Raw genomic sequence first — 25,126 nt, forward strand, 5'->3', positions numbered from 1 at the left:
ATTTGTATTTGTTTAACAAATAAGGTTGCACCCAGGAAAAAAACCCTACAACACGGAATAGTTACTCTCGAGATGATTGTTTCATTTCATAAGAAAAAAAAAAAGAAAAAATGCCACGATCTTCAATAAAAAAGTAAAATTGCATGTTCACGTAGACATCCGAATGTGATTCATGGACAATTGTACACTGAAGGAAATTTTTTAGCAGAAAGGGGCTAGTAGAAATCTGCTAAAACTGTAAAAAGTCTTCGGGAAAACATTTAATGTTTTCTAAAAGAGCGAACTTTGTATGATATCTTTTAAGCCTACTTTCCCTAAAACATTGCTGAAATAACAAAAAAAAAAATAAAAAATAAACTCGATTTTGTATCGATATATGGAAATATTGAATAGACTTGTTGGTATTTTAAAACTCTGTATTTTTCCCAAAATTTTCTTTCGACCTTTAGTGTATTGCAATACGTAAACTTGAGGTATTTATGTATGTTTGAAATATTCATTTTTATGTACTTTATATTTTTAACTATTCATTGTTAATAGTTCATGATAAAATGAATAGCTTTGAAGTCAGATCATAGTTTTTATTTTAATCCATTTGTGGATGTTAAATAAAAACACCCGGAATTTTTACGGAAAAAGCAATAACAAATTATGTCAATTTGTTCCTCAATGTCTGCTTGTGTGTTTATTTTTTGCTTCAAAACGCACAATCCCCAACGTAGATGAGTAGAATAATCATTAAATACACAGATACTAAGAGTCAATTAAAAGAGTGGCAATTTTTATATGTTTGACAACGAGAGTGTGTGAGAGGGAGAGAGAGCAAGAGAGGATAGGGGAATGGTGTAATGTTCGTGGTGTCAACATAAAAAGTATCACTGCCATTAAATTAAATTAAGATGTGCTATCGCTTGCGTATCACATATCGGACACTCGGAGATAATCTCTTTTTGTCCCCATCCATATACATGTGTGTGCGTGTGTATGTTTGTTGATTATTTCTGATATTCATTGGTCTCGTTGAGTACTCGTATCTAATAAATATTGTTGATATGTTCGTTCGGTCGACCGTTGGAAAATATAAACCAAATGACTTTTATTAAAATTTCCGCTAAATCACAAAACGAATAAAAAAAGAATCTCAAATACAAGTAAAATTACTCTCGTATTCTACTCAATGTGTATTAGTGTATGTGTATGTATGTTTACTCCGGAGATGAAGGCAGCTTGGAGGCCTAGTGAAATTATTCGCAAATATTGAGCAAAGAGTTTTGATGGGGAAATAGAAAAGCCGCCTTGCATTTAAATCAATTTGTGGCATACGCTTTCAGCTACGAGTGTGGGAGATTAAAAAAGAGGAAATTTAAGTCTTGTATCTTTTTAAACAATAATAAAAAACATTCTTGATCATTTTTATCAAAAATAAATTATAGTATTTTCAAAAATCTTGTTCAGTTATCGAAGTTTTCTTGTGTTTGTGTCACAGCTTCATTGTGTTATATTTTTTGCTTTTGTTGGCACACAATTGTTTTTTGCATTTTTGCTAAATAGACCGTACAACATGTTAGTTTAAAGCTTGAGTCTGTTTTGTTTTCGTTTTATTTCATTTATTATAACTATTATACATATTTTTGTTAATAGTTGGTTATTTTTAAACGATTGTTGATTTTTTCCCCTTTTGAAATATGGACGGTTGTAAAAAAGGCAATAAACTATAACATTGTTGTTTTTTCCAGTTGGTTTTTGTGGGGTTTTCTGTAATTAAGGCTACAAATAAACGTGCACATCTTGAATGGCCGATGAGCATTTGCTTAAACAGTGGAACCCTATAAAACCTAAAATCATTTCAATTTAAACTTGGAATGGATGATGTTAATTTTTTCAAACACGTATACTAAATGTGAATAAAAATTTTCCATATTGTTAAATATTGTGCCATAAAATATGATCATTAATATTAGTTTTAAGATAAATGTTTTTCCACTGAGCTATTGCTCGTGGAAATTCGTGGAAATTGATTTAAATATGTATAGGTCCATATGCTTGTAAGCTGCCAAACATACAAGGTTTTTGGTGTGGGATAATATACTCACAATATAAAAAAAGATTATTTCCTAGCGCGTATTTATGAAATATGTGAGATTTCTATTCCTTTTGGGTTTCACTGTAACATAAATCTTTATTAGATTTCAGTTATTGCTAGGGGGAAATCTGCACCGTTCTTTCTCTTTGTCTTCAATTATATTTTATACAATTTGAAAATTCAGTGGAATTCAATAAGGCGGAAATATATGAACAGATTTACAGAAGCCATAGTTTAAAATATAAATATTGGCAATTAAACGCCTTATTCCCTTTGTAAGGGTAAAATTCTAGGAACCATGTAAGGAAATTTAGTTGTAAAATAGTCATAAAATTCCTTTAAAGCACATTCTCACCATCTTTTTCACCATTTGACACCTGTGGCAAAGCACCTGTATGGGTATGTTTACTTGCATTGTCTCGATTTATATAGGAGAGTATGTAAAGAGAGGGGTAGAGGTAGAAATTCAATTAACTCAGTTTTCCCAAAAACAAACATCACCGAGAGTAAGAAATTAGATTTACCGGTGAGATCGGTAACCTGTGTATTGCAGTGATTACTGCAGAGAAACAGAGAGACCAGTGGACTCTCATATATTTGTGTGTGTGTGTGTGTGAGAGAGATTTAGACATCAATTGGCTTTTACAGCCAAACTCTTGTTGTGAGGCATATTCCTCTGTTATTAATTCCGTGAACGTTCGCCAGTAAAGACTTGCTTTTAAAAAGACACGGCGGCTGACAAAAGAAACAATCCTAAAAAGTGCGACCTGCCTTAAACCTACTTTCTTCGTCTTTTGAATGAAGTTGATGGTTTTCTTTTAATGTGGCAGAGTGTTTATGTGTGTTTGATTGTCTGCTTATATGCTGCCATGGAATAGAGGCTGCTTTGTGATGTACTATTGTGTAAGAATGTTGGTGTGTGTTTAGTCTTTCCCCAGTAAAAGCCGGTATTAATAAACAAGTGTTTTTTTCTTTCGTTTACTAAAGACACCAATGAAAAATATTATTATGAGAAATATAATTGTGTTATTGTGCAAAGTGTAATAAGAAATTATAAAATACTGTAAGCATTCATGATGGTGTAATAACCGCATGAAAATAAATCTCTATTCAGCCAAAATCAAATTTTAATTTTTTGAAAGATTTTATGTAAAATCATTTTATTCAAATCCAAAAAAATTGTTGGTCACCGTTAATGTTTTGACACATTTATACTGTGTGAACTATTCATTCTCTCGCTCGCGTTTTTTGATGCTCTGGGAGAGAGAAAACATTTGCAATAGCATCTTTTATCGTTTTAAGCTCTATCATATTTTTGCCAGTCTCTCCGCGAAAAATCACCAACTCAATAAACACTAACAAATAAATCCAACGCCTCAGTGTATATGGTTACGGATCTGAGGAGAGATAACTCAGCCATCAGTTTATAGATGTACGTTTAAGCGTGCGGTCAACGAAATTTTTGAAAAAAAAACGTCCAAGGAAGGAAAAACCAACGAAACTAGTATTTAAGCGGATCAGTCCAAAAAAGAAACCCTTCCCAAATAAAACACGGTTACAATAATTTCGCAAAACCCCTAACCCCATAATAAGATAATCTCCAAAGAATAAATAGTGCTGAATTCAAAACAAACAAAATATAAAAATAAATTTAGGAAAAAAAAATCCATTTGAAAGAATAATTATAGAAATGAATCGGTAGTGAGATATTGAGTAATCAACCACCAGAAAAAAACTAACGAGAAAAGATTTCATAATTTTCAAATATTAACCATCACCACAAATTTGTACAACGATTTGGAATTTTGAAATTTTTGCATAAATCAACTATCATCATTGGCAGAAGCCCCCATAGTAGTGGACTTCATTAAGACAAGTGATTATCAAGTCAGCAGCTATATTTTTTGTGGGATTACGTGTGGTTTTAACACAACTGCCTCAAGGTAAGTGATGAAGGTGAAGAAAAGCAGAAAAACCCCCAATGATTAAATATCTTCATATAAGCTACTACCTATATATATGGATCGAAAGACATGATGGTTACTTTCTTTTGCACCTGGCATTAATAGAGCCTTATATAGTTGTAAAACAAACAACAACAACGACAACAAAATCAAAACCCATATTATATTTCCAAATCCATAGATACCTAATGGCAATGGAGTTTTGTTGTTGTTGGTAGTCTCAGGTAACCAAGTGAGTTTGGGTTATTTTTCATGTAAAGGAGATACAGACAAGTGGAAGGACGGACACAGAAGATCGGATGTATTCATTTTATTTGTTTTTTTGTTGTTCAAATATTTTTCTATATCGATATGTTGTTAATGTTTGCTTTGTATATAGTAGAGTTACAGTGCAATTGTTTATATTCGATGAAATTATATCGAATTGTATTAATTTGAGTTTTTGTTGAGTTATATAAAATTGAAACTGGTTTATCTGCCAATTTTGATCGATTTTTTTTTGTATTTAATTTGTTTTAGTTTTTTTCTTAAAATATGTTATTACTTTTGATTTTAATTAGTTTCATAAATGCATAAATGTAATGGACACAGTGAAACCTTTCAATAATTTCCTAGTAGATATAGTATCTCATCTCAGGAAGTTGAAATTGAAGAATTCGATAAAATTAATGCATGATACCTAAGATACATTGAAAAAAAAAAAAAAATGGAAATTGGACTAGGATGACAATTATGAACTCTACAAATTCAAGAGAGGTAATATTGGGAGATCCGATTTTTTTCAAAATGAATAGCTACTGCCTTTCAGCCGAAGTAAGACTTTATGCCAAATTTGAGGACGATCGAACTTAAACTGCGAGCTGTATATTACACACAAAAATACATAAACAGACAGACAGACGGACATAGCTAATTCGACTCAGAATTTAGTTCTAAGACGATTGGTAAGCTAAGCGATGGGTCTCAGACTAGTCATTCTCGGCAATTTTAGACGAATCTGATGAAAATTGAGAAGGAAAATCTAGAGATCGGTCTATATGGTGGCATTTTTATGGCCCTAACTAATAGCATATCGAATTTTTAAGGAAATCGGTTTTTATGACTTCTACACACACATAAAATCCGTGTAACACAAAAAGGACATAAATGCGACATTTTGTAAAAAAATAGATTTTTGAGTTTATTTTTTAAATTTAGTCTAATTGCTTAATTTTTGATGTTGACTACTTTTGATAGTTACCAAAATCGACTTTTAACGATGACATCGAAAGGTCGATTTTGATGTTCGGAAAACTCGTTTTATGCTGTTAACTCATCAAATAGTCACAATCTCAAATTCATCTCTTTATTTAGTTATAGCAGAAGTCAAAAGTGGACTTTTCCAACATTTTAAAAAGTTTCCAATTGTAGATTGTTGAGTTTTCAAAATATAGAATCGGAAATTTATATTTTAACGTTATTAGCCCCCATATATAATTTATATATGGGGGCTAATAACCATTACATCCGAAATGGTTATTAGCCCCCATACCATTGTGTAGGGTGCGATAACAATTTTTTATCGCCATTGGCTTGGGAGCTTGGGAGGATTTGGGGGGATAAATAACCCCAAGAAAATATATCTAAATCTGAACCGATTTCGATGATTTCTTGCATGTGTATTTTCTACTATAGAAGACAATATTGTGATATATTTGATCAAATCGGCTAATAAATTAGGGTATTTTGGCCAAATTTAGGAAAATCGGGTGAATCATACATACAATCTGAAAGAATATTTTGCCTACTTAAAGGATGCTATAAAAAATTACTTTGTGTTAAATTTGAATACGATCGGTTAGTAAATAAGAGTTTGAAATTGGGCGATACATATATGTTATATCGGGGCTATATCTAAATTTGATCCAATTTTTCCAAATTCAATAGCAATCATCACTGTGTCTAATTTCATCGAAATCGGTTAATAATTGTGATCAGAATCCTGCGAATTACAAATACATGGGCAGACGGACAGACACCAAGGGCTAGATCGACTCAGGGGGTGATTCTGAGACGATCGCTATATATTTTATGGGGTCTAAAATCAATATTTATCGATTCTCTTAACTTTTAACTATTTCAAAGGGAGAGGTGCGGTCCCATTTAATCCCTGGACTTTTCCTACAGTATAAAATGTTAGATCTAAGCAAAGGAGTTTTTACTGTTATCGTGATGATAATTTTTGGCATACTTTTAATTTATTAGTCCATTTAAAAATGTATCCACATCTGCTGCAAAACTGATAAATTATAATTATAATCTTGAATATTGGTGCTTGGTGCTTACTATTAACACACATCTATCATTCATTCATTAATTCACGTCGGTATACTTTGTCATGTATAAACACTCCAGCAATCATCGTTCATTCCGTTCAACTTATAGTTCAAAAGATTTGCATGAGTTTTTAGTTTATTTCGAGAAAAACGAACAAATAATAACTCGACGAAATTAAATCGAAGAAACAGGAGAAAAACGTAAACACCAAGACCCATAGTGAAACCGGACCAACCAATTCAAGTTATTGCAACGTAACTATCTGCTCAAATTTACCATGATTACATAAAATCGGAGGCCAAAAGTGTGCGTAGTAGAGTACAATCCACCGATAATAAGAAAAAAACTGAAAAACAGCAAAAAAGCCACCAATACAATTTTTTCTTCTGAAATGAAATCAAAATGGAATGGAAAATACAACAAAAGCATCGAAATCACATGGTATGATAATGGCAAACTACTTAACAATATATGATTGTTATTACTCCAACTATTATTTTTGAATGCAGTTGAACGAACATTAGGTTAGTTTTTTTTTTTTTTTGGTTTTATATTTTGTATTGTCTTGTCATGATATTTTTGATTGTAATGATGGGTTATATTTTTCAAGATAAATACAAACGTTTAGGCTTTGATTTTGGGTTTTAATATCTTGCCTAATACAAAACAATAGATAATGCCTTGAGAGATATAAGAAAAACATTAGAGCAGATTTCAAAATTTTAGCATTAGGGAGAGGGGTCATGCTAATCACTACCATTTTATGGCTCTCTTGCATTTGATATATAATTCGCTCATATCCCACGCCTGGGCTCATTGGCTTTGTATTGTCTCTTAAAGAGTAGGAGATAACTATAGCACTCAACTTTACTCGTAGTAAATGGGAGAATTTTCAAGTATGCTTCTACAGTATAAAATAGCATTTTACCACATACAAAAATGATCGAATGTGAGTTTTATTATTTTGAAGAATATCAAATCCGAACAACACATCTAATACTTTTATAGAGTAGAACCTATTAAAAACGTATTTAGAGTGTGATTTTGATATTGCTCTCTTCGAGCTTTTTACTCTCTTTCACTTGTTTTGGGCAATAAGGAATTACAATAAAACCAGTAAAAATTGTAATTAGTTGCATGTTGTTTTCAAAAATTCGGATGAGAGAGCATTTCAAATCGCTATTTAATTTAATTATAAAAAAAAACAAAACAAATTTTAAATGTCCTCTTATATTAATCAATAAATTTCCATTCCATAACATACATATGACACAGTAATTCCCACCAAGAGGCATAACATTGAGACCCAAAAAAAAATTAAAAAAAAAATTATTAAAGAATATTTGAATGCCAATGAGCTTATAATACGCCATTCCCTAAGAAATTTAAACTCTAAACATGCCATGAAATTTTCATAGTTTTTGATAACCATACAACTATAAAAATCTTCAAATTATATATTTATAAAAAAAAAAATTGAGAAAATATTTAGATTTACCAAGAAAAAAATACTGACCTGGGGGCTAATCACGGCATTCGATATCAAATTAATAATCGTATCGAAAAAATTGTCGATACGATTAAAAGTTTGGATCACGGCATTCGATCGAAATTTAATGCAATTTCTCTAGCATTGCCAACAGCAAAAAACGAAGCAGAACAAAATGAAATGACAAAATTAAGTTAGCGGCACAAAATAGAATGTAGAAATAAAAAACATGTTTTTGAAGATTTCAAAGTAAAAAGTAAATTGTATTGCTTTATATCTTATGGATCTTTTTACATTCCTGCGAATTCCTTCATAATTGGAGGATGAGATGAATATAAAATAATTCGTCGACAAATAAGGAATAAAAGTGCACATTGTTATTGGTGTAAGTACATGGGTTTGAAATGGTGTGCACTGTTAGAAAGTCACCTTTTGCAGGCTCAATGAACGATTTCGGCTGACGAAGGAGGCGTTCAAATGGAAAATAATTTTTGGTGGCATGTCAACGTCAATTCTATCGCTTTACAATTGTCTGCCGTCTTAAAAATTTTTACCAGTGGAAACCTTCATCATTCACTATTCTTACAAGGTGGTCCAGAAGCGTAATGTTGTCACGGAATGGTACGGTAATTGGTTGATCACAATCTCTTGGATATCGATCTAGCATGTGCACTATATATATGGTTCTTTGCCAAGCTAGGATGCTCGCTCCCGAACTCGACTATGACCAATTTTTGTTTGACTTTTATTGGAGTTGCATTATTCCTAAATATTCAAAATATGTTAATTATATGTAAAAACAATTCGAACTAAATCTAATATATTACTATTCCTATATGGCGAAAACAATGTAAAAAACAAGTGAAAAATGTTTTACGATTGCAATTTACCAATCGAAAAAATTGTCGATCAAAAAAACTCGATATCGTGATCCGAAAAATTTAGATTTCGATCAAAAGTTCTCGATATCGAATGCCCCCTGTATATTAGCATATGTAAATATAATCTGCGTTTCGTCCATATATATTTTCACTATATTCCAGTATTATTTTGAATTACAAAAATTTATTAATTAACAAATTAAATTAAGTTTTTACACAATTAATTTAAAATTAACCCATAATCAAAAATTTAGTAAAAATTAACACTTGCACACAAAACCAGTTAACCCTCTAAGGCATTAAAGACAATTTAAGTATATTTGAGTTCATGGATTTATTATGTTTTAAGAAAAATTTATTAATCTTATTAAGTTTTTGCTTGCGTTAGTTAAATGAACTAAAAAAGGGGAAATTTTACACAAATGAAACGTCCACCTTGAACTTTGTAATTTTTGACACCAATTTTGAAAAAAAAAAAATAAAAATAATTATGTCTAATATATTTTCTTGAATTTGTCGAGCAATATTTACTCATTTTTGTGAAATCCGCTAGATATCGGCGTTTGTTATACAGGTTAGTTAAAATTTTCTAAAATTAAACAAAATTTTTCCTTTCTGGTGGGCTCACTGTTTTTTTAGTGTGTTGATGATAATTTGATTATCAAAGATTTATTTTGCAAAAGCCGGAGGAATTCAATTAATGTCTAACATGTCATCCTGTCACCTGTCCAATCAAGAGATATCAAATTTATATTTTAATTGAATTTTTTCTTATTATTTCCTTCTATAGCTTAGGGTTAATGTTTTAATATATTAATTTCTAAATAATCGTTCATCATGGCATGGATCATCTAAAACTTGAGTTTTTAAGTAAAATTTCTATATTTTTTATATGTTTAACTTTTCAATTATGATTTACATTTTTTTGTCTTATTTCAAGATTAAGAAACTTTCTCTTGCGTGTTAAAAAATGTATATTTTTCCATGCTTGAAACTCTTAAATTGGATTTTTTATATTCTATTACCGAAAACAGAAAAAAACTCCCATAAAAAGATGAGCCAGCTAACAAGCTTTGCTGTTAAAGTCTTTACTTACCCACATGATTTGAAAAGGCCATGTTGCTTGTCTTAAGAAAAGGTGGTGGTAAATCAAACAAAACCAGAAACTCAAATAAAATCCAAACAGTTTTTGGATTGCAACATTGGCATCACAATGTAACAATAATGTCGCCCCGTTGGTCATCGTTTAGACTATATATTAGTTTGGATGTATTTGTTTGCAATTTGCATGCATATATTGCATATCCCCCTCATACACCGTTTAACCATCTTAGTTATGGTGTTTACTTCAATAAAAAAATCAACGCTCTTTATTAACTGTAAAACCTCACAGCCATATGTGATGAGTGAGAAATCAAGCAAGTGTCAACAGCGACATAATAACACCTTACAGTGATCAAGAGATAATATCTGAGTAGTGATGGAATGTATGTGTGTGTGCTCATATGAATTAGAGGTGTGCGCGTGAGTGAAATTTTACTCACACTCACGCACATTCACGAAGTCAAATATTTTTTCACGCACGCTCACGCACAATAAGTGTCGTAGCCACTCCCAGTCACGCACATTCACGAAATGAAAATCAGTAATCACGCACGCTCACGCACGAAGTACTTTTACAGACTCACGCACGATTCACGGCAATTCACGTGATCCACGACAAATTCACGATACTCATGACATTTTCCCATCGGGAATGAGCAAGGGTAATAAAATTCATAAATAAAATATAGTTCGACAACTAAATCAATTTCAGTTAACATACGAGTAAGAATTAAATCTTGATTTTTTTGCAGAAATTTTATTCACGCACATTCACGAACCGATTTTATTACTCACGCACACTCACGCACGACATATTTGTTTTAGTCCCATTCACGCACATTCACGAGAGTTGCTTCAGATTTTATTCACGACTCACGTGATTCACGCGTGAATCACGCGTGTCACGATAATTTCGTGTCACGCGCACACCTCTAATATGAATGCATGCAAAAATGTCACTTACGCACTCACACATAGGGTAAGAGACAAGATTGGGTGATGGGCTCGCAACACACGCATACACAAAGATACGAAGATTGGACTTTCATCTGATTTTTTTTCAATCGTAAATATCTCTTGTTTAATTTCAACTACGTCCTTGACCCTCTTTGTTAAGTTATGCAGTCATTTTTTGCTTTTTCTCATTCACTCTCACATGGTTTGCCAGAGTACTGTAATGATTAACATTAGCGAATATATTTTTATTTTTGTGAAGTATGGAGTAGAGAGGATATTACATCCGTGTATATTAAATCGATCCATAGAGTGTACCAAAAATTAGTATCTATAGGAGTCATGCAAGATGGGCTTTATATGATTGCTTGTTTGCATTGCACATACATATATACAAGTTTTAGCCATGTATTTGAGGCAATCTGAAAAATAAATAAAAATGCACAAAGGCTCTACCAAAAGCCTAGCACGACCACAGTCTACACCTCCAGCCTTTTGGACACTTCGTGTCTGTTAAGTTGCTTGCTTATGGTGTTGGTGGCGCTGCACAACTTTCACTTTTTCGATATTTTTTCGTATATTTCTTTTGGTATTTATTTATTTATATATGTTTGAGTCTGTCTGTATGTCTACCTTTGCCGTTTTCAGACACCATTTAATTTGATTGAGTTTTTTTGTCGGTTGAGGATTTATTTTTTTTTAGATTTTTTTATGGTTATCGACATCATCGTCATTTATCAATAGTAAAAAGTCTTAATGAATGACATTTTTCGGCTATTTTTGTCTTTCAAAAGAAATTTTTGTTTGAAATGCATCATTAAAATAATACAATAATAGTTAAATGTATGTATGTTGGTTTCTTCCAATATTATTCGAAATGTTAAACAAACAAAATAACATAATAATTTGTTTAAGTAAAATTCATATAATTAAAATTTTTGTTTAGATTGACGGTTTAGATACAAGTTTTGGTTTGTTTTGTTTGCATTTACAAATTGGATGTCAATCAACAAATTTGCATCTTTCTTCAAAAAAGAAAATTAATTGAAGCATGTCAGTCTTACAAAATATTATTTGGATCTATTATTTGTTGATGTTTGTTTAAATTTGTTTAAATGAGATTGATTAGGTATTGTTACAAATGTTATTGAGTTTACACTGAAAAAAAAAAAAAAATATTTTTATGTTGCTTTCAATCACGAAATTAATTGATCCAATTATTTTTAAAATGAAACCTCACAAATTTAATTGATTCAATGAACTTTTATTATTGGTTTTAGTTTTTATTAATAGATTTAACTAAATTAATTTTTACTTAATTTATTAAATTTTATTGAATATTTTTTTTTTCAAATTCAATTAAGATTTTAAGTGAGTAATATTTATGATATTTTTCCAATTTATGAATTTTTGATATTTTTTGTGTGTATTAAAAAATATTTTAGTCTAAATTGTCAATCAAATCTAAGTTTCAGGCAAATCGGATAATAATTGTAGTTGATAGATGCTTTCAAACTAACATCTGGAGTTCAGTCTATAGAAAGGCCAATTCTAAATGCTATTCTAAAAAAAAAAATTATATTTCGGATATTCATATGTTTATAAGTAACTGGGATATATGTCGCCCTTTATAAAAAAGCTAAATCACAAGTTTCAAAATTTCTGGATTATTCCTAAAAATCCAAGAAAACGTTGGTCAACACCTTCCGGGCTGATATGATAGCCTTCGAATATCTCAGAGCATCTTACACAGAATTTAGTTTTTCGATTGAACCACGAAATTAATTTATCCAATTAATTTTTTAATTGAAAGGTCTTCAATCACGAAAATGATAGTATCAATCACAAATTTAATTAGGCATAAAAAATACTCAATTAAAATATTGGTTGATTGCATTAGCAAATTTCAAATTTAATTGATGTTGATTGCAAACAAAAAATTGACTTAAAAAAATTAATTAACAATTAAAAAATTCTCTTTATTTTTTAACTGCTTTCAATTTCAATTCATTTTATTCATCCAAAATTCCATAGGTTTAAATATAGTATTAAAGACTATTTTTGAGTTTTATCTATAAGATATTACAACAAATAAAGACTATATTCACATTACTGAAAATTTAATTAAAATATTGTATATTTATTAATTTTTTAAATTGTCTTCCGATTTTGTTTAAAAAGTTAATTGATTTTTTAATTGAAAAAATTTGGGCAATATTTTTTTGGTGTAGCCGGATTAATTTATTGTTCAATCAACATATCTCTGTATTCAGTATGTATTCTCGCTAACTTTTAATCGAATGGGTGCTGATACAAGATCTTCATTTTTTTCACTTTATCCTCCGTGACAGCCTTTTTCGTGGTTCAACAAAAATCGAAACGCCTTATATCAATAGCAGCACACCGTCCATATCATAAAGTATTTTTAATTTAATTAAATAAAAAGTAAAAGCTTGATAGTTATTATTTATCCCCGAAGTATTGGATTACTTTTTTTATTTTCTATCCAATACTCCCTTTATTTAAAGGGTTACAATTTATTTAACACTTTTCTTCACTTTATGGTTCTAAAAATATAAAACATTTTATACCAGATCATAAAATATTATTATATGGGTTTACTTAGAAAAACTGTAAATTTCCAACATTTTCGTTTTTTTTTTCGACTAAATTTTTATTACCATTAACAAACATAAATTTGATATAGTATCTGCAATAAAAAATATAAAATTTGAAGTGAAACTGCTACAAAACAAAAGACTCAAGTAACAAACATGCATTCACTTTCGTTTACATAATTACACAGACAAACTAATGCAGGTTTCTTAACATTTCTAAATAAATTATTCACCACCAGAAACATTAAGCAAACAAAGCAATGTAAAAGTGTATTTTTGTTTAGAAATTATATTAAACTGGAATTGTTTACAATTGTTTAAAACGCCTATAAAATACAAAATTACAAAACAGAAGGCTTTCGTAGCGATTATGAATGAGTGACATGTGTTGTAAACTCAATAAATGAGTAATTCAGTTGTAATAATAGCATTAGGTGATTGATTGAAATATTAATTATTTTGGTATACTTGCAAATGGTAAGAAAGTGAATGTGGAATGGAGTTTTTGTTATTTATTGCATATATGAGTTTGGCAGTTTTCCTAAAATCATAAGAAATTTAATCGTTATTATGATTTTTGTTCCAAACAAATGGATTGCCCTCCAAGGCGATTCAAGACTCTCTTGTAAATCAAATCAAAAACTGGATGTCACATGCACACTTCGAATAGTAGTTTGTTTCCAAAATCTCAAAAGCTTAAAATCGTATCGAAGGCCTTTAATGTATCCATTATCAGCACATTTAGTAAATGGCTAGCAATACTTTTTTTGATAAAGAACTTAAAGTTTTGCCACTATCAGTCAAGGTTAAAAACCTTAAATTAACCCATATTATTATGGCCAATAAATTATTAAATCTCCATGAACTGCCTATATAATTATTTCATATATTGTGGGTTCTGTTTTTTTTTTTACTTTTGTACCACATAATAATAACAAATCTCAACTAATGACAAATTTATAATATTAACATATCACAAAAAATAACAATTCCATAGCAAATTCTTAAAATTTTAACCGTTGTTAATGCATAAATATACATGTACGCATGGGTAAACTTTAGCACATGTATGTATGTATACCTACACCACTATACGCTCATTAGTTGATGTGCGTTTGTTTTTATTTAATTTGAAAAATAAACGTCATTGATCCAATAGGAGGTGTACTGGCAAATATACCTGATCGAAATATTAAACTGTTACGTCCACTTGACATTACCTTGAGGCATTTATTTTGTATGCATATGTGTGCGGATATTTTTGTGTGTTTCATAAATGTGTGTTTGATTGTGTTGTCATGCCACCTTCAGGTATTTAAGTCTAATTTTTTTAAATATATTTAAATTAAATACTGGGCTAGCTAACAATAAAATTCCTCAAAATCGATGATTCAGATTTAACTCAAATTAATTTATAGAGATAATAAATAAAAAAGAAACTTAGTTACATTGGCTTAATAGAGGCATTCAATTTTTTTCTTGGCTACCATAAAGCAAAACCTAAGCCAAGAAATGTAAGACAATATCATGACCTGCCTGCCTGCCTGCCAGCCAGCCTTATTGGGGTGTTTCAAGTTTGTGTCTTAGGTCTTTGTTAAGTTTGTGTGTTTGGGTCTTTTTCAAGTTTGTTTCTTAGGTCTTTTGTTTTTTTGGGAGTGGTGGTGATGATGGCGGTGGCGTTTATCGTTTATTAACCGCCGATTTCCAGTTTACGGCTTCTTTTTCGTGAACTTTCAAAAGAAAGTGAAAATTTTATATGAATACCTCTTTCTCTACGGTATTTTATAATAAATGACCTTTGTCAATTTTTTTATATGAATACCAATATGAAGAAGATTAGTGGAGAAAGAAACAATAAGGTAGAATAAGGTAACCTCTTTAATTTGATATGAAAACAAATAACTCAACAATGAAAATTAGGGAAATTTAAAAGTTTTTTGTCGAGAGGTGATTTTATTCATATAAAAATGATTTAGGTTTTTTTTTTTGCAAATTCGATTTATGTCTTTTATTGTATTCCAACTTTTCATCCTCGAAACTTTAAGCGATTCGTTTGTACATTCACTCAAACTCAAATAGTTTTTCTCTTCTTTCTTTTTTGTTATTCACGACCTATCTTCACTTTCACGTTTGTTGCTTAAGTCTTTTGTTAATTGAATTGCTTAAGCTTCGCATTTGGCCTCTTAATTGGGAAGTATCAAGTCTTTAAAGACTTGATACATGAAAACAAAAATATCTTCAATATTTATTGATAAAAATGTATTTTTATAAGTAATTATGGGTATAGTCATATTTCGCCAATTTATTGATGAAGAAAACTCAATGACTCTTACTTTCAACGATTTTCCTTTTCCATAATTTATAATAAATCTTGTGAAGGGGACAATGGAATGTCAATTAATTGATCATTAACATTCCAAATTTTTTGATAGTAAAGAAACTGAAATTTGAAAAATAAAAAATATCCTCTATTTGGGCACAAAATTAAATATAAGAGAAACTGTGCTATATATACATATGAATCGAATCAAATTGCAGATCCAAGAAACAAAAATGTGATAGTGTTTTTGTGGGGTAAATGGCTCTAGGATAAATCATACATCATACATATGACTTCTAGTTTCCCAATGTTTATATGAGGACTACTTTAAAACCAAATTGTAGCACGAAAGCAACTAAGTGATTATAGTAATATGATAGGAAAATATACAATTCTAAGTGATGGTTTTAAGATAGATATATTTATTATTGAGTTGAATCAGCAATAAAAAATGCTATTTGTGGCACATTGAGCACTTTCGATTTGATCTTGTTTTTTCTGCTTTTTTTTGAAAATCTTTTTTCCTAATATGTTTGTAGATATGATTAAATTTCGTATATACATCAGTGATCACCCAATATTTTGGTTTTATACGCAAGATGAAAATGAAGAATTATGTTTCATTTTCATCTTTGCGTATAAAAGCGGTAAAATGAAATAGCGATAAATTGTTTTAATTTGAACCTTTTCATGGTCATCTTCCTCATCACACAAGGTTCGCCGAAAAAGTAATTACAAATGTTATTTTCCCTATATTTCTCGTTATACAAAAAAGACACCGTACGAATGCTGCTTCGTTAGTCTCTTAATCAAATTATTTACACATTTAACGCTTGGTGAATTATTGTCATTTGGATTAAATTGCTTGTTTCTTTGATATTTGTCAACAAGGCTAATATACTTGTCCATGACAATATTGATGTATAACAAATAAATAAAGACTCAATTTTGTTTGTTTTTTGGTAAATTTTAGTTAACCTTCATTCTTAGGGTTTGTGTCTTAAATCTTTTCAAAGTGTAATTAACAGAGTCGTTTTTAATTTCACTCTCTCTTTCTCTTCTATGTTAAGTATCATAACCTAAGTTAACTTATGCCTATGAATACATATGAGTATTTGTTGTTGTTGTTATTCAAATGTGTGAGAAACAATCAGAGATAGTTTGTGGGGGGTTATTTGTTTGTAAGAGTGGGTGGGGTTTTATTATAGAAGAGAGTGAAATTTATTGTTTGCTTCATGCAAATTGCTATAGTCTATGGATGAGTTCGTTCTTTACCTTGAATTGGGTGTATGCGTGCATAAATTTGTATATGCGTGAGCTTACTTTTTATGAATTCAAAATAAAAGTTTCACCCATTTTCAAATTAAAATTCCTTTTTAAGATACATATGTCGCGCGTAGTGTTTGCTATCACTGCTGCTGTCTCTTTTTGTTTTGCTTTGGGTATTTTGCCTGGCTTGGCAATTGATTAAATATGCATGTAACTAAAACTTGTTTATTCCGGCATAAATGTATGATCGCTTATCCGGCCATTCATTTGGCACTTTGCGTGTCATATTAAAAATTTACAAATGTGTGTGTGTAAAATAGTTTTCTTTCTCGTTGACCTAATTTCCTATTTCTCTTTTAGCAAACTAGAAAAAAAACTACTTGCATATAAAAGTCACCCAGCCATCGATTTAGGCATGCACTCACCATATTTACAGTGGAACAAAATGGTATAAAATCTATTATAATCAATGGAAAAGTCTATAGATATTTTTTCCAATATTTGGCGTATATGTAAGCAGAGTTTTATCATCCCATAATCAGTTGGTCCTCTGGATTAATTAAATATCTATAATCAGAAGCTCACAAATGATAGTATCAATCACAAAGTAAATTAAAAAATTGATTGATCCAATTAAATAATTAATTAACATTATTAATTCTTGTGATTGATATTGTTTTAATTAAAAAAATATCAATTACAGTTTTAATTTAATATTTTTGAAAATTCAATTAAAATTTTAACTGAAAACAGTTTGGTGAAATTTTTTTCTCTGTTATATTGCCAAATCGATTTATTTCGGAAATTTCGAAGAAATAAATTATTTTTGTATCGGTTTTGGGAAAATAATCATTACTTTTATGATTATGGAGTATTTGCATTAGTATGTGCTGATGATAAAGTTAAATGAAAAAGAGAGGATAGCAGTGATGAATTGATCTCAACCAACGAGCAAAAAAAATTAAATTCAGAATCTAACTTTCTGTTAGTATATCTATTATATCAAAAAATATTTAATTTTATTGAATAATTATGGACCACCGTATATTGTCTAAGATCATTTTATGCGATCATCCGACCACGATGTTCGTTTTCTTTCACTGTAATAAATTTTGCTTTTAGTTTTGATTAAGAAAGTAGCCAAGCCTGATAGAAAAAAAAAGAAATGGCATGGTAATGTTCTCATTAAACATTTCAAGCATATAACGATCAACCATAGATAGAAAGTAGACTTGTGGGCCAAACTCTTACAATAGAAAAAAGAACAATACTATCAGCAAACAATTCCAAGCTAATTTGTATATACCACACAATGGACAGAGTAAATGCCACCCCTAGGGGGTTTATCGCCATAACCATACTTTGTATAACATGGCCATGTGTAAGTTCTGTTAAACGTTATTACGACTAAAAAGTAAAATATAGATAGAATCTATTAGCTAACATAAGCTTTTTAATAAAACCAAAGCAAAGCAAACAATTGTACATCTACAGCTTTAGAGACTAAGTCACAGAGACATTGAATGTCAGCTGTTTAGCCTCGACCCAACTTATTAAAGCCAAAGACAACCATACACTCAAACACTTATTCAAAAACGTGATTACAGATATTTAGAAGAAAAAAAAATACAATATAATAGTAACAATAACATACAAATTTACCCTCACTTAAATATTTATTAATATGTAAGTATTTAAGTGGTTCTATTTCTTATTTTCTTGCAATACTTTAATTGTAGCTGATTTCTATAGACAGTCTTAAAAACCATTTGCCATGTCAGTCTATTCTTCTCATTATGAAATCAAATTTGAATTTAATTTCTTGTAGAGGCGAATGCCATTGTTTGTTAAAACGGTAATGTAGCTGTCTCTATTTAGAGGTAAAGTAATTAAGTTATTGCCAAAATTTCATTGGCACATGTATGTGAATTCGTTTTGTGTTTGCTTTCAAAGGGTAAATCAATCATATAGTCTTTTTATAATGGTTATAAAGTGGTTAGTCAACAATTTTACACTTATATGTAAATAAAAGAAATACTCGGTACCATTGATATCTTATTAACCTTAACTTATTACGGTCAAGTAAAGACCATATTTTGGCAAAAATCCAACGATGGTTTATCTGACGTTATAATATCATCAACGATGAGTCATTCTAAAGAGGTAAAAAATCCAAAAATTTTGTTATGCAACAATTGGAAATTTATGTTTCTGAAATTTACATTGATTTCGTGAATCATAAACTTTTATTTCTTGCATTATATTTACTAAGGCTCATAATGTTTTATTAAAATTTGCTAAAGGAAAAATATTTAAATTTTATGTTTAAGACGATTTTATGATACCTTTAATTTTTTTAACAAACATTTTTTTATTTAATTTGATTTTTTAACCATTTTATGTTAATACATTAAATGATATTAAAACATGGCTTATATAAAAGCTCTACTGCAGGTAGAGCAAAAGTATGCCTTACTTAATAATCAATATCGAAATTTCTTTTGATATATATATATATATATATATATATATATATATATATATATATATATATATATATATATATATATATATATATATATATATATATATATATATATATATATATATATATATATATATATATATATATATATATATATATATATATATATATATCGGTTCTTTATTTGAAACGTTAGATTGGTCCATGACATTTACTTTTTGAAGATAATTTCATTTAAATGTTGACCGCGGCTGCGTCTTAGGTGGTCCATTCGGAAAGTCCAATTTTGGGCAACTTTTTCGAGCATTTCGGCCGGAATAGCCCGTATTTCTTCGGAAATGTTGTCTTCCAAAGCTGGAATAGTTGCTGGCTTATTTCTGTAGACTTTAGACTTGACGTAGCCCCACAAAAAATAGTCTAAAGGCGTCAAATCGCATGATCTTGGTGGCCAACTTACCGGTCCATTTCTTGAGATGAATTGTTCTCCGAAGTTTTCCCTCAAAATGGCCATAGAATCGCGAGCTGTGTGGCATGTAGCGCCATCTTGTTGAAACCACATGTCAACCAAGTTCAGTTCTTCCATTTTTGGCAACAAAAAGTTTGTTAGCATCGAACGATAGCGATCGCCATTCACCGTAACGTTGCGTCCAACAGCATCTTTGAAAAAATACGGTCCAATGATTCCACCAGCGTACAAACCACACCAAACAGTGCATTTTTCGGGATGCATGGGCAGTTCTTGAACGGCTTCTGGTTGCTCTTCACTCCAAATGCGGCAATTTTGCTTATTTACGTAGCCATTCAACCACAAATGAGCCTCATCGCTGAACAAAATTTGTCGATAAACACATTTCGAACCGAACACTGATTTTGGTAATAAAATTCAATGATTTGCAAGCGTTGCTCGTTAGTAAGTCTATTCATGATGAAATGTCAAAGCATACTGAGCATCTTTCTCTTTGACACCATGTCTGAAATCCCACGTGATCTGTCAAATACTAATGCATGAAAATCCTAACCTCAAAAGAATCACCCTTTATATGTATAAATTAATATATATATATATATATATGTATATATATATATATATATATATATATATATATATATATATATATATATATATATATATATATATATATATATATATATATATATATATATATATATATATATATATATATATATATATATATATATATATATATATATATATATATATATATATATATATATATATATATATATATATATATATATATATATATATATATATATATATATATATATATATATATATATATATATATATATATATATATATATATATATATATACGATATATTTCTGCACGTAATATGGATAGAAAATATAGTGGGGGTGCACTGAAGAACCCTATAAACTATGCATTAGTCGAACAAAATATTTCAATGTGTTACAAACAGGATGAAGACTCATAATATATCCCATTTTATTGGTAAAGAACATTTTGTATTTATTTTATATAAGTTCGTTGCTTAAGTCTTTTGTTTCGTCTACAGTAATCATTACATAAGAATGTAAGGAGCAATGTTTCTATACAGAGTGGTACAGACATTGTACACTCCATGTTGTGAAAGAATAAACATTCAGTTTGTTGTTTAAGTCTTTACGTCCATTTACAGCGACCGTTACATAGGAATGTAACACCTTTAAGGAGCAATGTTTCTCTACATAATGCTAAAGACATTGTACACTCCGTGTGGTGAGAGAATAGAATTTGAGTTTGTTGCTTAAGTCTTCTGTTTTTATTTTGTAGTTTACACCAACCATTCCCTATAAATGGTGAAATTTTGTAATTATGTATTTTCTTGATTTCGAAAAGTACAATGTACATAGAATTTTTTCGTTTTATTTAATTTTACTATGATTTGTGACAGGAGGTATTGTTTTCGTGCGTTAGAACTTTCATTTTCTTTAATTGCGGCCGTTTTTCAGGGATTTAGAGCATTAGATTAAATTGTGCGGCGGAATAGCAAGCTTATCTGAAATACATGCATAGGTTTATGAGTTCATTTTCAATAGTATTTGAACCTCACAGTAATGCGGAGTATTTCTGTGTTGTAAAAATGCATTTAGTTTATTTAGCGTAAGCCAAAACTTTGGGAACTTTACGTTTCTACCAATGCTAGGTTACCCAACCCTATGTGTTGCCAAATTCTATCCCAACTTTGACCTTTATAAAAGCTTAAAATTTGAACTACGCAGGCATAAGGGCTACAAAAATATCGCATTTACTTTTCTTAAAAAAAAATAAATAAATCAGTCTTATTAAATGACAAATAATAAGGCTAATCTTATTTACTTTTTCATTATTAGTTAAATTATTTTTCAATTAAAAATATATCAATGGGAACTTCTGTATACTTATATCAATTAATGCTTTGTGGTATGTTACAAAAAAATGGTAAAGACATTGTACACTCCGTGTGGTGAGAGAATAGAATTTGAGTTTGTTGCTTAAGTCTTCTGTTTTTATTTTGTAGTTTACACCAACCATTCCCTAGAAATAGTGAAATTGTGTAATTATGTATTTTCTTGATTTCGAAAAGTACAATGTACATAGAATTTTTATTTCATGTTAGCCTGATACCGAAACAGGCAATTGACGTCCAAATGCATTACATCTAATTATACAATTATTTTTCGAATTTTTCGTTTTATTTAATTTTACTCTGATTTGTGACAGGAGGTATTGCCTTCGTGCGTTAGAACTTTCATTTTCTTTAATTGCGGCCGTTTTTCAGGGATTTAGAGCATTAGATTAAATTGTGCGGCGGAATAGCAAGCTTATCTGAAATACATGCATAGGTTTATGAGTTCATTTTCAATAGTATTTGAACCTCACAGTAATGCGGAGTATTTCTGTTTTGTAAAAGTGCATTTAGTTTATTTAGCGTAAGCCAAAACTTTGGGAACTTTACGTTTCTACCAATGCTAGGTTCTATCCCAACTTTGACCTTTATAAAAGCTTAAAATTTGAGCTACGCAGACATAAGGGCTACACAAAATATCGCATTTACTTTTCTTAAAAAAAAAATAAATAAATCAGTCTTATTAAATGACAAATAATAAGGCTAATCATATTTACTTTTTCAGTATTAACTTAGTTAAATTATTTTTCAATTAAAAATATATCAATGGGAACTTCAGTATACTTATATAAATTAATGATTTGTGGTATGTTACAAAAAAACAGAAAGTTATAAAAATATAAACAATGTGCTTCAAGCTAAGTCGCGATAATTTTCCTATAATATAACTCTCTTATATCGTTATTAACAGTTTCCAGTTTCATTTATAAGAAGATTTTAAAATACTCTTTAAATAAATTTCCGATATTCTTGGAAACAAAATTTCATCATTTCGTTACAAAAATTTGGGTCAAGAAACTCTGACAAGTTCAAAGCCACAGAGTCATATGTCTTGCATCAAAACAAATCCAAAAAATCTAAATTATTCAAGTAAACCAAACGTGCTGGGCTAACATCAAAGGTCAAACCTATGAGTAGACCCCTATTGCGTCATTAATAAATGAATATGGCAAAAAGAAAAAAAAACACACACACACACGAAAAAACTTCATAGGCAATGAAAACTACAGAAATCAAATACAAAGTTCAAAATACTGCAAATTTTATTGGAAAACGCAATCGAAAACAATAAACGAGTGTCAACCAAGCTCTAATCATAAACTAGTTTAGACTATAAACCATCATAGCAAACTCCAAACAAATTACGGATCATAAACTTTATTAATTTATTATACCCATTGGATGGTTGGCTTGTAACACAACAATGAAGTTTCAAATCATAAGCATCACCATCCCGCTCCGACACCTTAGCGAATGTTCATTTTAATTAGCATCATCACTTTGACACGGTGGCCAAAAGCGACCGAAGCTCTTCGAATGTCAGTTGCGTAGAAATACTCATTAGCCATGAATGAATGAATGAACGAACGAATGAAGCAGCCAACAGTGTGTAATGATGAAACTCTTGTCTGTTTCCATTTAATTTGCTTATTTTCAACATCGTTAAACCTAAAACCCAATTGGAGGAGACCAAATAACATAAGCATCCATCCATCCATCAACAAGACTTGAAGACACACCATAAATAGCCAAAACGTTTACAATAAAATTGTCAAAAAAGTATCAAAATGAAAAAAAGTGTCGCAAGCACCAAAGCAACAAAGTTCATTATCAAATCTAAAGGTAATCTCAAGTAGTTGGTGATGTTGTTAATGAAAATTAGACTCTCGCTATGGGATGTCTACCTTAAAACTCATAGGCATGTCAAGTGAATATTTGGCCTGGTGGGGAGGAGAATTACTTTGGCCTGGGGCAGATGCATAAATGAATGGGCAGATGCATAAACTGGCGGTTGGTTTTGCTGATTGATGATTTGGCGTTTTTTCTTCTTTAAATTAAAAAATACTTTGATTTGCTTTGACTTTCGATTTTATTTCTGTTGATTTTATGAAAGGCGCCCATAGATACTATTCACTAAAAATGCATCAACATCAAGTATTGGTCCATATCATTAAAATGACCATAGCCAATTGTGTAAAGTGTGCTCACATAATTGAGTTTTGATGTTCAAACTGTCTAGAGTATAAGTGTGCTTGGTTAGAGTCCAAAGTTTGACTATTATAAAGGCCTTAGAAAACGAAGGCCTTAACAATGTGACCATCCAAAGACCAAACTATGCGCTTGATTTAGCTTTTCAAGCCATCAGTCCGGAGAAACAGTTTTGTTTTAATTGAAGACATGAAACGTGAGTGGCCATGCCCATTGAAGGATTATTGAACAAGAGGAATCAATTTTTCTCCAAATGTTCTCCAGTATTTCAGTTATAAGCAGGCTTTAACACATTATTTGTCCTAAACATCAGTGAAGATTTAATTCTTGTTTGAAGGATATCGATCACCACTTGGTCAAATATTTCATCTCAGGGCCCTTTTGATATAACCCCAATTTCCACTGCTTGCCGCTGCATCAGCAAAAGTATGATCATCATTATTGACTTAGCCTTTGTCACAATTTCCATTTGGTGTTATTTTTGATGCGTTTACCACTTGACTATAGTTCATGTTTGAATTTTGATATTTTTTTTTTTTTTTTGATTTAATTTTTTTATTTGAAAATCTCTGGCATACTCTAGTCTTGGGTCTACTACTTAACTACATTTGCTGATATATATAAAAAAATATAAAAAAATTCAGTCAGGCCAAATGACTGACTGACTGACTATGTGGCCGAGACTGTTAGAGCAATGATCCATTCATTGGTATTTTGTTATTGTCATCATTAGTTTTAAGTTTCGAGTTCAGGGAGATGACGTGCTTAAATTATATTTAGTTTTAACTAACAAAAATGCAAAGTTCGAGTTTTAAGAAAAACAAAAAAAGGGCATAGAGATGATGATCATTATGATGATGATGTACATTAGATCAGTTCAAAAAAAAGTATATATAGTTATTGCTAATATGATTATTACTTTTAAAAAAGGCAATGACCTTGATCCATTTTAATATGAAGTAAACTAATGTGACTTGAAAATTCAGAGAAACTATTAAAAAAATTTTAATATAAAAACATT

The 25,126-nt window shown here is 30.1% G+C and overlaps 1 protein-coding gene across 1 annotated transcript in view; it reads left to right on the forward strand.

Moving 5' to 3' along the window:
* The first annotated feature begins 2,788 nt into the window (after positions 1-2,788).
* Ptr (patched domain-containing protein) overlaps positions 2,789-25,126 on the forward strand; it is a 41,710-nt gene continuing 19,372 nt past the window's right edge. The window contains 1 exon segment of the mRNA XM_075309917.1: positions 2,789-4,026. The gene's annotated coding sequence lies outside the window, so the exon portion shown is untranslated.

Source organism: Haematobia irritans, chromosome 5, assembly GCF_050003625.1.
Source record: "Haematobia irritans isolate KBUSLIRL chromosome 5, ASM5000362v1, whole genome shotgun sequence".
NCBI classification, from domain to species: Eukaryota; Metazoa; Arthropoda; class Insecta; order Diptera; family Muscidae; genus Haematobia; species Haematobia irritans.